This window comes from Microcaecilia unicolor, chromosome 4, assembly GCF_901765095.1.
Source record: "Microcaecilia unicolor chromosome 4, aMicUni1.1, whole genome shotgun sequence".
In the NCBI taxonomy this organism is placed as follows: domain Eukaryota; kingdom Metazoa; phylum Chordata; class Amphibia; order Gymnophiona; family Siphonopidae; genus Microcaecilia; species Microcaecilia unicolor.
In genome coordinates, this window is record NC_044034.1 from 338729335 (window position 1) to 338743818 (window position 14484).

The 14484-nt window shown below is 46.3% G+C and overlaps 1 protein-coding gene across 1 annotated transcript in view; it reads left to right on the forward strand.

The window, feature by feature from the left end:
- The first annotated feature begins 10332 nt into the window (after positions 1-10332).
- The window catches only part of LOC115468124 (P2Y purinoceptor 8-like), a 105792-nt gene continuing 101640 nt past the window's right edge, over positions 10333-14484 (forward strand). The window contains exon 1 of the mRNA XM_030199652.1: positions 10333-10386. The gene's annotated coding sequence lies outside the window, so the exon portion shown is untranslated. The remainder of the gene's footprint in view (positions 10387-14484) is intronic.

Sequence of the window (14484 nt, forward strand, 5' to 3'; positions counted from 1 at the left end):
GTCAAGGGCGGAGCAATGGCGTCACAGAGCGAGGGCGGAGCAATGGCGTCAGTGGCTTCACGACTCAGGATATTAAGGTGGCGTGAGTTGACGAGGTGCAGAGCAATGGCGGTCAGTGGCTTCACAACGCCGAAGGGGTGGGTAGGGAGGGAGGGGGGGTTCCGGAGGCAAACCTTGCTAGCGCCCGTTTCATTTGCTCCAGAAACGGGCATGTTTTACTAGTCTTAAATAAAAAGAAGCCAACTTGTAATTCTAGCCTCAACTGGGAGCCAATGTAGCTTTACAAAATTTGATGAGATATGATCAAGCTTAGGGCCCCTTTTACTAAGCTGCGGCAAAAGGGGGCCTGTGCTGACATTAGCGCATCTTTGTTATGTGTGCCGAGGTCCCCTTTTACTGCAGTGGGTAAAAGGGCAGTCTTTCTTTCCTGCAGGAAATGGTTGTGCAGCAAGTAAAGCACTTGCTGCATGGCCATTTTTTTTGGGGGGGGGGGGTGAGCCCTTACCACCACCCACTGAAGTGGCGGTAAGGGATCCTGTGCTAACCTGGTGGCAACCTGGCAGCGAGCGGCACTGCCCAATTACCATCAGGTACACCCCAGAGCGTCGGATATGATGGCGCGCTAGGGGTGGGAAGTACCGCCAGGCTGCTGCCGTGATATTCTTCCCTCTTATCCTTCTACTTATCAAAAGGAATATAATAATTTGGACAGGTGAGGCGATAGGGTTTCTGCCTCCTATCACTTACCCCAAGATACAGTGGACCAGCCATCCCCAAAATAGAATGTAACAGAATAGACAGAGAGAACAGAGTAATTAGAGAGGACGGAGGCTATGTTTCTTCTAAAGGAAAAATCTTTATTACTTACCAATGATAAGAAGGCAATAAAGCAATTAGGCAAAATAATCAGGCAAAGCAATTAAAGTAATAGTAATCAGAGCAATTAGGTAATAACAAAGCAATAAGGCAGGTAACAAACAGCAATTAGAGAGAAGGAGACCACCATGGTGAAGAGTCACTCTGTTGATCATCTTACCTTCTGACTAGATGTAACACCACAGTGCCTTATATACAGTGGATTGGGCATCAATCCCCTCCCAACTTGCAATTTCAGCTAAATTATGTGTTACATCAGCTAATTTCTCACTCACTTTATTGTTTACATAGAATGGTACGTACTATCTGAATGTTTACAGAACACAGAACAATGTTTATGAAACTCAGCATCTTATAATAAGTCCAAGGTTTCTTTTACAGCGGATTATAGACACCATCCCGTTATATGGATTTCCCAGCACCTAGGCCTTATCAGAGTATTATCTTAACCCTCAACACTCTTCGCTTTCAAACTGTATATTCATTCTTGTGTCCTTGGTGATGTAGAAGTAGTGGCACCAGCTCTTCCAGGGTGGGGGAAGAGTGCTCCTTGCTGGGTCAGCACGACCTTGCAGCTCTCAGCAGAAAGTCAGCTTTTCAGAAAATACAGTTCTGAGGCATTTTGAGTCTTTTTAGCCATGCAGTTCATAGGTCATAAATGACCTGTCAGTGGTCAGAAAAGTGCACATCAATTCGTTTCCCCAAATCTTAATTGTAGGTGAGAATTCTCAAATAACCTGACCAATAGTAATAGTCCGTGGGATATTCTCTAGTTTAAAGTTAAAACGCAGGAATTTATTTTTTTCAGTGTTCAGTTTTAGTTCATGACAACTCATCCATGTTTCTAATAATGATATGCAAAGTTGGATTATAGGATGGTCTATTTCAGAGATCGAATTGAAGGGAATAAGCGCCAGAATGTCATCTGCAGAAATATATTACAGAAAGTTGTTAGCTTGTAGAAGATACCCCAATGATTGCAAGTGAACATTGAAGAGTAAAGGCGACGGGGTAGCTCCTGGACAAAGTTTCTGCTGCAGACCGCTAGCAGCTGCGGTTTAACGCTCCCACTGCATCTGACGTGGATGACAATGGGCAGAGCTAGCTTTCACGCCCAACTCCGAGATGGTAGTTCAATCAATGGGTGGAGTGTGCTCCCACTCCCACAGCAATACAAACAAGAGCAGCGCTAAAAGTAGAGCCTAGATTATGTAGGATGTCACCAGCAAACTCCTTCAGGATCACACTTCCTTGTGTGTCTTCTGCACAGTGGCGTACCAAGGGGGGGGGGGCGGTCCGCCCCGGGTGCACGCCGCTGGGGGGTGCCGCGGTGCGCGCCTGCTCTGAGTTCGCTGACTTCGCGCGCTTGCTGCAGCTCCCTCTGCTCTGCCCTGGAACAAGTTACTTCCTGTTCCGGGTCAGAGGGAGCTGCAGCGAACGCGCGAAGTCAGGGAACTCTGAGCAGGTGCACGCTGCGGCACCCCCCCCCCAGCGGCGTGCACCCGGGGGGGGTCCGCGCTGCATTGTGGTGGGGTGCTGCACCCGGGGGGGGGTCCGCGCTGCATCGGGGGGGGGGGGTGCTGCACCCAGGGGGGGGGCAGGGCGCCGCCCCGGGTGTCCGCCCCCCTAGAAACGCCACTGCTTCTGCAGAAGAGTTGCACTTCACTAAGCTGCACCTTCTGGCCATGAACAGGCTCTTCCCTGTTCCTGCTCATGAGCTGAGACCCCTTGCCTACCCCGAGCACTCCTCTCAAACAGTTACTGCCCTTGGCTGACAGTAACTTCCCCTTGACTCAGCCTTTCCAGGATACCGCCTCTCCTCCAAGGGTCCTGGCAGGGGTGAAGGCAACCAAAGACCTCATGCACTCCCCATCCACACCAGTTGTTAACTCTAACTCCCCCCATGTTGTCACTCAACAAACAAGAAACATTTTCCTCTGCAACTTATCCCAGGAACCCACCCCCTTGGTCTGGATCCTTTACCTCCCACAATTCCAGAACCTTCTGGAGCATTCTCTCAGATGACTTTTAGTAATCCCCATTATAATGGGGGATTACAGTTAATTAGCAGAAGCAGCAGTAATTTGGGAGTAAAAATTCAGCCGGCGGCAGTCAGTGAACTTTTCACCACTGCCAGCATTATATCCCAAATATTCAAAGCAAGGCCATACCAGGCACTGGCATTAAATATACGGGTACATGCAGCTGGCCGGCTGCAGTTAACTTATCTGGTTAAATGCTGAATATCGGTACTTAACAACAAAAGAGCCAACTCCACCCCTGGACTGCCCACAAAATAGCTTGTTTGTAGAAAACTGATTAGAGCAGTGGTGACCCTATCATTAGGTCAAATGAGCCGGGGGCCTCAGGCGGCACTTTTCACGGAGCATCATCTCGCTCCTTTCCACCCCCTACGCTGGCCGAGGTCTGGCTTCTCCTCCCTTCGTTTCTCATCCCCCTTCTCCGAGTGTACCTTTTTGGGTTTTCCAAAAGGCAGCGGTGGTGGCAGCAATTCCCATACACTGTCCTGCTGCCAGCATCAGCTTCTACTCTGTACTGCAGCCCGCCGCTGAGGAACAGGAAGTTATGTCAGAGAGGCGGGCTGCAGTAGACAGAAGCCAGTGCCAGCGGCAGGAAAGCGTATGGGAATTGCTGCCTCTGCTGCCTTTTGGAAAACCAAAAAAGAAGGTGCTCTCAGGGAAGGGGGTTGATGAAGGAAGGGGGAGATGCTGGACTGTGGCTGGGGGAGGAGGGAGTTGGGAGAGAGAGTAAGAGTGTGTGTGAAGGGAGAGATGTGGGGAGACCCAGGGCTGCCATCTCATCCTTGCCTCAGGTGGCAGATTGCTTTGGGCCGCCACTGGGTTAGAGGGGATATTCAGTGGTGCTGTACGGTTAAGTACCGCTGAACATCCGTGGATAGCCTGGCATAGGCGATGTAACCAGGCAGGAGTCTCTCCTGCCCAGTCAAATCACTTTGAATAGCAACCCCTTAAAAATTACCATCTTATCGAAAGTCACAAGAAACCTATGGTAGCTTAGGATAAAAGCAGCAGCAGCCTAAATTTAGGAACAGAGCTGTGAGACGAGCAGATGAGGAAATTAAGCATGTGTGAGCTGAAGAGGAAGAAGAGGAGGAACACATAAGCTATGCCAAGAAGAAAACCTCAAAGCGGAGGGTGAGAACTGAGCTGCCAAGTTCCCCAGTTTCAGGAAGGAGACTTTTTGTTTTGAAAGTACATCCTGAATAAAAAAAATAAAAAAACCCTTTCTAATGCAATGCGGTATTTTGTAACTCGTGATTCTACCCATTGAAATCAATGCTGGTGGTCCTATAATGTATCAGGATGGGGTTGTTAGAAATCCAGGACTGGCCTAAAAAATCTCACTTCTGGAACTGGGTAACTTGACAGCTCTGAGAACTTGTTAGCAAAAAGAATTGTATATTAGGAAATAAAGTGCAAATGAGGAACTTGTATATAACTGTGTATTTCCTTTGTAACGGTGATGCTGGGACTGGCCAGTTCAGTGCACTGTGAATAAAAGCACTACTACTACTACTATTTAGCATTTCTATAGTGCTACAAGGCGTATGCAGCGCTGCACAAACATAGAAGAAAGACAGTCCCTGCTCAAAGAGCTTACAATCTAATAGACAAAAAATAAATAAAGTAACCAAATCAAATCAATTAATGTGAACGGGAAGGAAGAGAGGAGGGTAGGTGGAGGCGAGTGGTTACAAGTGGTTACGAGTCAAAAGCAATGTTAAAGAGGTGGGCTTTCAGTCTAGATTTAAAGGTGGCCAAGGATGGGGCAAGACGTAGGGGCTCAGGAAGTTTATTCCAGGCGTAGGGTGCAGCGAGACAGAAGGCGCAAAGTCTGGAGTTGGCAGTAGTGGAGAAGGGAACAGATAAGAAGGATTTATTCATGGAGCGGAGTGCATGGGAAGGGGTGTAGGGAAGGACGAGTGTGGAGAGATACTGGGGAGCATCAGAGTGAGTACATTTATAGGTTAGTAGAAGAAGTTTGAACAGGATGCGAAAACGGATAGGGAGCCAGTGAAGGGTCTTGAGGAGAGGGGTAGTATGAGTAAAGCGACCCTGGCAGAAGACGAGACGGGCAGCAGAGTTTTGAACCGACTGGAGGGGGGAGAGATGACTAAGTGGGAGGCTAGCAAGAAGCAGATTGCAGTAGTCTAAACGAGAGGTGACAAGGGTGTGGATGAGGGTTTTGGTAGAGTGCTCGGAAAGAAAGGGGTGGATTTTACGGATGTTGTAAAGAAAGAAACGACAGGTCTTGGCAATCTGCTGGATATGAGCAGAGAAGGAGAGAGAAGAGTCAAAGAAAGGGGCGGATTTTACGGATGTTGTAAAGAAAGAAACGACAGGTCTTGGCAATCTGCTGGATATGAGCAGAGAAGGAGAGAGAAGAGTGAAAGATGACCCCAAGGTTTCGAGCTGAGGAGACAGGGAGAATGAGAGAGCCATCAACAGAAATAGAAAACGGGGGGAGCGGGGAGGTGGGTTTGGGGGGGAAAATGAGAAGCTCGATTTTGGTCATATTTAATTTCAGGTGGCGTTGAGACATCCAGACAGCAATGTCAGACAAGCACGCTGAAACTTTGGTTTGGATGCAAGGTGAGATATCAGGGGTAGAAAGGTAGATTTGGGAGTCATCAGCATAGAGATGGTAGGAAAAGCCATGGGATGAGATTAATGAACCAAGGGAAGAAGTGTAGATAGAAAAGAGGAGGGGACCAAGAACAGAACCCTGAGGTACGCCGACAGGCAGAGGGATAGAAGTAGAAGTGGATCCACCAGAGTGAACACTAAAGGTGCGGAGGGAGAGGTAGGAAGAGAACCAGGAAAGGACAGAGCCCTGGAATCCAAGTGAGGATAGGGTATCAAGAAGTATGCTGTGATCGACAGTGTCAAAAGCAGCGGAAAGAATGAGGATGGAATATTGACCTCTGGATTTAGCCAGTAATAGGTCATTGGAGACTTTAGTAACGCAGTTTCGGTTGAGTGGAGAGGGCGAAAACCAGATTGTAATGGGTCAAGAATAGCATGCGAGGAGAGAAAATCAAGGCAGCGGCGGTGAACAGCACACTCAAGTAATTTGGAGAGAAAAGGAAGGAGGGAGATGGGTCGGTAATTAGAGGGACAAGTAGGGTCGAGTGAAGGCTTCTTAAGGAGAGGTGTGACCACAGCATGTTTAAAGGCAGCAGGGACAGTCGCAGTGGAAAGTGAGAGGTTGAGAATGTGACAGATAAAAGGAATAAGAGCAAGTGAGATGGCATTAAGAAGGTGGGTGGGAATGGGATCAGAGGAACAGGTGGTACATTTTGAGGAAGAAAGGAGAAGTGTAGTTTCCTCTATAGTAACTTCAGGAAAGGAGGAAAGGGAATGAGGGGAAGGAGAGAGAGGGGAATGGACTAGTGGAGGGAGAGGTGGTGAGGTAGAGAAAGCAAGGTTTATCTTTTGAACCTTGTTGTGAAAGAATTCAGCAAGGGTCTGAAGAGATAATGAAGGGGGAGTTGGGGGAGGGGGCACCTTGAGGAGAGAGTTCAATGTGGTGAAGAGAAGTCGAGGATTAGAGCCAAGAGAGTTGGTCAGTTGGATATAAAAAAGCAGTGATATTCTGAAGAAGGAACAGAGCTGAGCTGCTTCTGACACCGTATTGGTAAAGGTTTCAGCAGTGATGGACTGAGGCTACAAATTGTCACTGACATCTCTAACACACCAGCCTAAATCCAGACTGTAAGATGGCCACTGGACTGGCCTTTTTGGCATTTGTTGGAGTTGCCACTGTGGGCCTGGTTTGGGGAGAGGATTCTGACTATACACATGAACCAGGTGCTATGAACACATTACGAAAGTTGCTAAGTGGAATTGCTTTCCCAGCAGGAGATTTAGGGCATGACCCCCAGCCTGCCCATAGCCTATCTCTCTGCTCAGCCCCGCCCACAGCTCCGCCCCTGAAACACTCACTGATGCGGCACCAGCAGCAGCTTCCCTTTCCAGCAGAGACGGCAATTCCACGTGTTTACAATGGGATTGGGCTGATTCCCGTCGCCCCCGCGGTATTTTTTCCGAACACCACGGTCGCGGCCCTATTCGGCGGTTTTGATCGCCTTGGCCGCGGGTTGAGTGCATTTCTATGGTGACTTCCATTGGGCCAATATTGGACCAATAGAAGCCCTGAGAAGGCGGGCGCAGGCTTCCTTTAAGTATGCCTGCGTGCTCCTGCGCCAGTCTCTCCCGTCCCCGCCCCTGGCACTGTGAGTAAGAGGCAGGGAGGGAAGAAGATCGGGCAGGAAGGATCTGATCCCAGAGCTCCAGTCTCTCCCTGCCCCCCCCCCCCCCCGGCAGCGTGGCGTGCCCACATTTTTCTTTTCGTGTGGGCTCGGAGGCCAGACCTCCGCTTTCATCACTCACACCGTCCGTGAGCGCCGTGACCTCCTCGTGGCAGGCAGCATCAATTTTGCAGCAGCATCGTAGCTGATAACTTAAGTAAGATTAGACTTTTAATTTAACTGAGGGGGGGGGGGGCATGCGGGACCAGTTGGTGCCAGTGTTGATGTTAAAAAATATTAATATTAGCCTCATAAATATTCATTTTGCCTAATTAATATAAATATTAAAATTGGGCTATTTTTGGGCTACTTTTGGCCAGAAATTGGGCTGGAAAATATTTTGCCATCTGGCAACCCTTTCCAGTGGTAGCAGGATATGCCTTAATAAAATGTCATCTCCTGCTGCTGCAGGACCAGCCCCACAGCTCTTATCACGAGACTGGTCCCGTGGGCAGCAGGAGATGACGTTTTATTAAGTTATCTCCTGCTGCTCAGTGGGAGACTCGGCAGGTCTGCATTATATGCAATGAAGAAGAGTTCCAGAGCTGTCTGAAAGCAGATTTGCCACAGGGGAGACAGTTTTCAGAGGACGATTTTAACCCCAGTTCCCAATCCAGCTTATCCACTGACCCACTCTACCCACCACCATTCCAACACTTCACTACCAGCACTGTGACAGATCTAATGGCTGAACATTTGGTGCCTGTTAAATCTCACAGTAAGAAATATTGATCTTGGGACTTGAAGTTGCTCGTGGTCACGTGCAGGCAGAGAAGAAAGTGAACGGTTGGTCTTCTTGAGTCTCCCAGGTTCAATGTGAGTTTCCTGGTTTTATACAGTGGAAGACTCCTGCTCAATGAGGGAAACTTGGTAGGTCTTTTAGAGGGTTTGGTAGCTTACCTGTACCATATTTATTTTATTTTTTTGTTACTTATTTAGGGGTTCTTTTACCAAGCGGTAGCTTGGGTAGCGCACGGCAAAACAGCACTACTGTTCTCGTATACGCAGCGGAAAAAATAGAGCTTCTTGTATGGTAAAGGAATCTTTTGCATCTTCAACCTTTATTGGTGAGTGAAGACTTTCAGGAGAAGACATACTGTGTTATAACCTCATCTGACCCATAAGCACATAAGCACCGCCATACTGGGAAAAGACCAAGGGTCCATCAAGCCCAGCATCCTGTCTCTGACAGCGGCCAATCCAGGCTTCAAGAACCATGCAACCCCCCCCCCCAAAAAAAAAAAATTAATAATGTTCAATGGACTTTTCCTTCATGAATCTGTCTAAACCCCCCCCCCCCCCTTAAACTCCATAAGACCAGCCGCTGCCACCACATTCTCCGGCAACGAGTTCCAGAGTCTAACTACACACTGAGTAAAGAAAAACTTTCTCCTATTTGTTTTAAATCTACCATATTCTAGCTCTAGCTTCATGACGCAGACGTTTGCCAGGTTGGATCCTTCAATAAATTTTGCTTCTTCCCATGATTGGCTCCGCTTTGTTGTTCCATCTGTGGCCCTCTTCCCTGTTCTGTTGCAAAATGATTGAGGTGCGAAACACAATACGAATGATCTCTCTACAGACACAATGATGCAGTTTGCTCAATATTGGGGGTGCTTAGCACCCACTGGCACCCGGCTCCTGTGTGGACACGTTTCTGCCATTTCCTATGTAGTTAAACCAATCAGCCCATCTAAATTTCAGGAAATTGCTGAAGACCACCCTGTTCAAGAAGGCCTACCTTCCAGACTCAAATGACTTCTTCTTTGTTACAGCAAAATTCATGGACTTTATCATCTTTAATTATCTTTTACTATCTTTGTGGTCTTATACGTTGCATATTCGATTACTATCTTATTATTACATTGTTAAATTGTATTTTACTAACAGTAGCCTACACTACGGTATTGTGTAAGCCACATTGAGCCTACAACTAGTGGGGAATTGTGGGGTATAAATGTGTTAAATAAATAAATAAATAAATATTTAAAAATAAATAAATAAATCTCTACATAAGTATTGCCATACTGGGAAAGACCAAAGGTCCATCGAGCCCAGCATCCTTCCAACAGTGGCCAATCCAGGTCACAAATACCCGGCAAGATCCCCAAAACATACGAAACATTTTATACTGCTTATCCCAGAAAACGTGGATTTTCCCCAAGTCCATTTAATAACGGTCTATGGACTTTTCCTGTAGGAAGCCGTCCAAACCTCGAAACTCAAACTTCAGAGTCCAAATCAGTCAGGGCTCCTTGAGGTGATCAGCGCTGAGAAGGCCTTCATTCACTCCGTGGGAGCAGAATGCTGCTTTCACATCTGCCAGTGAAAGAGCAACCTTAAATCTATAGAAGGCAGCACCTTATTCTTTCAGCCACAAGAGGTCACTATACAGCGAAATAAAGGAAGAGGCTGAACATGGAAGCACAGCTCTCTGAGCCTACAGAAGAAAAATACAAAAGAAACCAGCAAGGTTATCTCTGGCAGTTTTCCAAACCCTTGGAACAGTTCATCAACTTTTCACCAAACCTTGAAGGGTAACTACAAAAGTGTGCTTCCAACATATATTGCTATGTCTCTAGGGGTGATTTTCTTAAAATATACACATAAAGGGGATAAATTGGGCTACTGATAGGACGGGTCATTTTACTATTAACCCAGGTTATTAGTAACTGGGGGGGGGGGGGGGGGGTGTCTTCTACTAAAGCTTAGTTTGAGTTATTTGCAGCAGGGCCCATTTTATTTCTATGGGCCCTGCTGCAGATAACTCTAGCTAAGCTTTAGTAAAAGACTCCCTAGGTCTATTGCATAAAATGGGATGAGTTACAGTAGGCTACATTCATAACTTCACCCCTAAATTAATTAGTTAATGAATCAATAAACTGGATTGGTAGTCTGGAAGTGAGAAGTGATGGGGTAATAGGGGGTGAGGTGTCTTGAACCTCCCTTCCCTTTGCTTGTGTTGGTTTGTCTCAAATTGTTACTTCATTAATACCTCTCTCTGTCTTTCCTCTCCCAGCTCTTTCTCACCAGTCTCTGTCTTCCACTGCCTATCCCCACCAGCAATTGTTTCCCTCATCCAATCTATGCCCCCAGCCCATCACCACGAGTCTGTGTGACTGACTGATCCTACTGTCCACGGAGAACCCTCGTTACAGGTAAGTAACTTTACTTTCTCTCCTTCAGCCTGGCCCACCATCCTCCCTCTCTTCTCTCACCAGCCTATAGACTTTTTGATCTTTTTGTTGGGTTCTCCTTCCTCTTCCCAGCAGGTATAGTGGGATCTAGGTATCATCATTGATGATATTTTGAAACCCTGTGCTCAGTGTGCGGCGGTGGCTAAGAAAGCAAATAGAATGTTAGGTATTATTAGGAAAGGAATGGAAGACAAAAATGAGGATGTTATAATGCCTTTGTATCGCTCCATGGTGCAACCGCATCTCGAATATTGCGTGCAATTCTGGTCACCACATCTCAAAAAGATATAGTGGAATTAGAAAAGGTAACCGTGGCAGATGTAGATGATCTGGGTCGGTGAACTGGCATGACTTGTCATAGAATCACCACTGTCCCCCAAATTCTATAAAGTTTTGCATGCCCAATTTTGTGCGTGATCCTTAGAACTGTGCACAACCTAATTAGGTAATGAGCTAATTAGCACTAATTAGTGGCACATTGCTACATGCTGTCTGTTTAGGGTGGGAGTAGTGTGAGAACCCTTACCCGCCTAGAAATAGGTGGCAGTAAAGGCTCCCGCAGTAATGGCCACACACTAATTGGGGAATTAGCGCATGGTCATTACAGGAAAGTATACAAATTCGGCCATTTTACCACTATGCTAAAAATGGCTGCAGCACGTGGGACAGCCTCTTTTGAGTGTGGCTTAGTAAAAGGGCCTCTAAATGTGTCAAGGACACACATAACTGTTAATCTTGCTGTTAGGAGGAATGAAGACATTTTGTTTATTTTTTTTTTTGTTACATTTGTACCCTGTGGTTTCCCACTCATGGCAGGCTCAATGTGGCTTACATGGGCAATGGAGGGTTAAGTGACTTGCCCAAAGTCACAAGGAGCTGCCTGTGCCTGAAGTGGGAATTGAACTCAGTTCCCCAGGACCAAAGTCCACCACCCTAACCACTAGGCCACTGCGTGGCTTAGTAAAAGGGCCCCTAAATGTGTCAAGGACACACATAACCTACACATAACTGTTAATCTCACTGTTAGGAGGAACAAAGGACATTTTATTGATTTTAAGGGTTTTTTTTATTTTGGGAATAATGTAGAGTATGTTTACTGTATGGTAACATTCGGGTATGGTAGGTGGGAATTGTGGGAAATGTTTGGATGGATATGACAAGGGAAGGGTCAGGATTTTTAATATTTTATTGGGAGGAAAGAGGATGATTGAGGGAGGGGGTGGGTTGGCTTCTTTTATTAATACACTGCTGTGATAGTTTTTGTTAACTTGCAAGTGGTACCTTAAAGAGTTTTATAATGATGATTATTATTATTGTTATTAATAATAATAATAATAATAAGTGAGGGTACTGCCTATGTCCTGCCAGTGCGCCGCCCCTTGTAAGTATGTGCTATGTAGTTTAAGTGGGTATTCGCAAAGCTGTGCTTACACGTCATCTAGCCTCTTTGTGCGTAGGTGTGCATATATGCTTGTATTCTATCCATTTGTGCATGTAACACATTCGTAAATGTGAGTGCTTAGCTTACAGAATTGCCCTTTTTGATGATATGCAGAAGCGTATTTTTAAACAGGAGTTACCTGTCTCCTGTAGTGAACTTAGGCAGTTCCTTGACCAGGGGCCGACTGACCATTCGGGCAACTGGGCAGTGCCCAAGGGCCCAGAGGCTCTAGTGGGCCCAGAGGTTCTCCTGCCCCACCGCTGCCGCACACTACAGCCTCCAAGCCTCAGTGGGCCTCCCCGGTCCCACTTTCAAGAGCCCTGGTGGTGTAGTGACCTCTACGGGGGGGGGGGGGGGGGGCAGGAAAGAACAACACTCTTTCCTGCTCACTGCCGCTATTCTGCCCGATGCCGCCATGTTTTCAAAATGGCTGCCGAGACTCCCTGCAGCAGTCTTGCAAGACTGTCGAGACCCACGAGACTACCGTGCGAAGTCTCGGCACCCATTTTGAAAACATGGCGGCGCCGGGTGGAATAACGGTAGTGGGCAGGAAAGAGTGAGCTTAGCCAAGTGGCTTCATTAGAACCATTTGAATCTTACTGTAGTACATATAATTCCTCTTGTATCTTTAGTTTCAGTTTTAGAAGTTATTCTTGACTAGACACTAACTTGACTCCCATATTGCTAAGACAACAACAACAAAGACTTGTTTTTTTCACTTTGCATCAAATCAGATCTATTAGATCTTTAGTAAATTCATGTTGCTTGTCCTTCTTCATGCTTTCAACATTAGCCAAACTAATTATTGTAACTTCTTATACAATGGAATTTGTCTGTGCACTCTTAAACTCCAAACAATTCAAAATACTGAATCACACTGAAAAGACTGACCACGTCTACCCTTTCCTGAAAGAAAGTCACTGGTTGCCAGTAGCCTACGGGGCTAAATTTAAGATGTGAGTTCTGGCATTTCAGATCTTACATACTGGTCGGCCAGCTTTTTCTTTCTAACAACCCTACTTCTTCAGATTACATCATCGCATTCTCTTCACTCTCCAAATAACAGATTATTATAAGCGCACAACTATGGAATGGGCTCCCAAAAGCTGTGAAAACAATCCACGACCACTTAAACTTCAGGAAATTACTAAAAACCAAAAAGGCCTACCCCAACGACCCCACGTATTCCTCTTCACCTACCAACACAGCATGACTATGATCGAACAGGACATCACGCAATCTTCATCCATTCCGACCCTCCACTTATACCTCATACGATCACTATACAACTTTGTATTTGTTATCCACCGACTGGGCAAACGCCTTTGACGGTACTATGTAAGCCACATTGAGCCTGCAGATAGGTGGGAAAATGTGGGGTACAAATGCAATAAATAAATAAAAATAAATCCCTTCCTCCATCTTCTAAAGTTCAACTTGTGATTACTTGTCATCAGCTTTTTATATTTTCAAAACAAATAATACTCGTGCAAAATATACATAACAATGCACCCTCCTACCATGAATATGGGGGCAGAACAAAAACTCCCAAACTGTTTTGGCTCATTTTTACTTTTTATGTTTATACTAGTAAAAAAGGCCCGTTTCCGAAACCAATGAAACGGGCGCTAGCATGTGGCTTTTTTTTTGTGTGTGTGTGTATGTGTCACAGAGTTATTTTGTGTGTGTGTGTGTGTCTATGAGTGTGTGAGGGTGCGGTGTGTGTGCAGGTTGTTGATGTGTGTCTTTTTTTGTTTTGTTTTTTTCCAGCTGTGGTTCTGTGCTCTCCGTCCTGCACAGATAATGAGCCATTCTGCTGGGGAATGCTCCTCCCTTATTGTCACGTAGTTTCCTCTGATTGGTCCGTCTTACGTTGCCTAGTGTTGCCTGGGAACGGTGTTGTGATGGTCCTTTGTGTTTCAGAATGTTGAGAGTGTTTTTTCTGATTGGTCCGTCATGCGAGGGCGGAGCAGAGAGACATGGTCAGTGTTGTGGCTTCACCACCATGAATCCATGAACCCTTCAGGGAGTGACTGAGTGACTTCAGAACGTTGTCTTCAGAACGTTGAGAGTGAGTTTTATTATAGTAGATTTGGATGGTACGACTCCAATCCAAAGGCTTTTCAAATGTTCGCCTTCAACTGCTTTCTAAGGGGTCCTTTTACAAAGGCGCGCTGAAAAATGGCTTGCAGTAATGTAGGCGGGGGTTTTGGGCATGCGCAGATCCATTTTTTAGCGCGCCTGTCAAATGCCACTTGGCGCGCATCTGTTACGGGCCAGAAAATAAAAAAATATTTTCAGACGCGTGTAGTGGATGTGCGCCAAAATTGAAATCACCACAAGGGCCACACGGTAACCGGGCAGTAACTCCAATTTGGCGTGCGTTCGGCGAGCGTAGGCGCCTACGTGGCTTTGTAAAAAGGCCCCTATAACTCTCCGGCTGAGTAATAATCCATAGAAACAAAGGCAACATTATGGAATTACTACCAACAATAATCATTTGTATAATTTATTTTATTTTATTTATTTTTGTTACATTTGTACCCCGCGCTTTCCCACTCATGGCAGGCTCAATGCGGCTTACATGGGGCGATGGAGGGTTAAGTGACTTGCCCAGA